This window comes from Brassica oleracea, chromosome C3 (assembly GCF_000695525.1).
Source record: "Brassica oleracea var. oleracea cultivar TO1000 chromosome C3, BOL, whole genome shotgun sequence".
Classification (NCBI taxonomy): Eukaryota; Viridiplantae; Streptophyta; class Magnoliopsida; order Brassicales; family Brassicaceae; genus Brassica; species Brassica oleracea.
Genome location: NC_027750.1, coordinates 36,722,151 through 36,724,646, shown reverse-complemented (window position 1 = coordinate 36,724,646; position 2,496 = coordinate 36,722,151).

Genomic DNA, 2,496 nt, shown 5'->3' with positions numbered 1-2,496 from the left:
GTTTTAATCATGTAGGAACATGATTTAGGGTTTGGGGTATCGAACTTGTAGAGCTTCGATTTACTCAATTAAGATTTTTGATCTATTACCTTATGGTTTTGATTCATAAAGATTTAGGGTTTCATTCTTTATCAATCAATCCATGTTCGATTATGGGTTCTTAGGTTTTGAATTACCTTTTAACCTTAGTTGATTGTTGAATCGGACCACCAAAGGAGTTTAGCCTGACACGAACGGGACGCGAGCTGGAATGGATCGAGTCACTTCTATCGGGTCGCGGATGTCCTTTGTTGCTTGATCGGGAATGCCTTGATCTTCGGACGCGAGCTGTCTGATGCTGTCGCGAACGAGGAAGAGGTCGCGTGCTGGAGCTGCTCTCGGGTCGCGAACGTCTGAGCTAGGATCAGGAACGCCTTGGGCTGAAGCTGATCGGGGACACGAGCTGGAACAGATGCGGGAACATGAGACGCGATCGGGTTTAGGGTTTGTCGGATCGCCGGCTAGGGTTTTAGGGTTTTTCGATTTGGGTATTAGCTTAGGGATTTTGAGTTTCGTGCTGATAAAGTGTTATAAAAGTAATAAAAAAGTTTATCTTTATTCATAACATATATGTTCCTTATATATGAGATTACACTGTCATAGATAAATGAAAAGATTACAAATCATAATCTCTTGGTTATGAGTCATCCACAATCTGGTCCATAACAAAATTTAGATAAAAGTTTTTCTTATATTTTTCACATCACTTCGTTATCACACGATTTTTGTAACAGTTAACTCTTCGTGTTGAAGGAGGTTTTGACTCACAATGCTATTGTTATAAATTCATCTCTTACTGCATTCAAGGTGCTTTCTAAGATTATCGTAATGGCTCCATTTTAACTCTTCATGTTAAAGAGTGATGAAATTTCATTTTCTAACCAGGTAAAGCGATGGCTTCTCATGATATTCTTCCAGATAAATTCTTTTCAATGATTCAAAAAACACAAGTTTTTAAGTTTCAAAAAAAAAACACAAGTTTTATGGGAAGCTTAGTGCAAAGGCAGCTGAAGATTAAAATACAAGTTAGTGTCTAAATACACCCAAATTCTTCAATACTTTAATCTTAATTTGCATCATGTTGATTTTCATTGCATCCTTATCTCCTCTAACCTACTTTTAATAGTTATCCTTATGAAAGTAATTCGTGTGATCAATTTTAAAATATATTAAATTAATTTTGATTTGCTAGGAAATGTTTACCGGATGTAGTGATAATTAGATGAAGGAAAGCAAGAAGCTCACCTTAAAGAAGATTTACAAGGTTCTTAACAAAAATAAGAAATTGTGGTGATAACTAGAATGCAAAAATAGAGCATAAGAAGCGGTGGTAGAAACGAAGATTCACGTTTACTCTCTAGATCAAACCGAATCTCAGGTTAGCTTTTTTTTTTCTCCTAATCTTATAGAAATATTATATTTGTTTACTGTCGGATTGACATACATATTTTTTAGTATGACGTTACCAAATTTTGTAGATTTTCTTATAACAAATCTATATATATAAAGAAATGTTGCTTCTCTCCTGTGATGCCACGTCACTAAGTCGTGCAACGTGAGCTTCACACGTGTACACCTTTTGTTAAACATTGCGTTTCATTAAAGTTGTCGCAATGTTTATGGGTTTCGTTTTATATGGGCTTTGTTTTGGCGTTGAGCATGGCCCGGTTTGTGGCAGCCCTAACGCTCTCTGAGCTCTTTGTCTCATTTTTAGGGTTCTTCCCATTAGTTGATCTCCGCCATTCTCGATACTGATCTACTTAAGTTGACGTTACACGAGAGACACAAACGCGAAAGAAACACGAACTCGGCGGTTTGACACGAATGTGGCAGTGCTTAAGTCGGCGTGACATGAACGCCGCGGCAGAAGCTTGGATCCGAGAGGTGGTGGAGGAGGCCGATGGTGAATTGGAGAAGAGAGAGAGGAGAATCTGAGGTTGGTGAAGATAGGAGAGCAAGTGAAATGGAGAAGATGAGCTGTGAGGCGTGGATGACGATTAGGGATGTTAATATGGGCTCAACCTAACAGGGTTAGCCCTAACCCTGCAAACCCATTTGTAACTCTAACCCTCATTTTTTAAACAGGGTTTAAATAGGGTTGGCCCTAATAGGACCAGAGTTTAAATTCTAACCCTTTTATTTTGATTCACACAACTATTATACAATATTTAATAATGTTTTTCATCAAAAAAAATTTAAAGTCAGAGTTTTCTCGCCAAAAACTGAACAACGAAATTTTCCGTCGAAACCGCAAAATCGAGTTTTCAACTAAAACAACAAAATCGAGTTTTCCTTCCAAAAACGCAAAATCGAGTTTTTCGTCAAAACTTCGAAATCGAGTTTTCCCGCCAAAAAATCAAAATCGAGTTTTTCGCCAAAACCTCAAAATCGAATTTTCCCGTGAAAACGTAAAATTAAGTTTTTCTTGAAAACCCGTAAAACTCAATTTCACGGTTT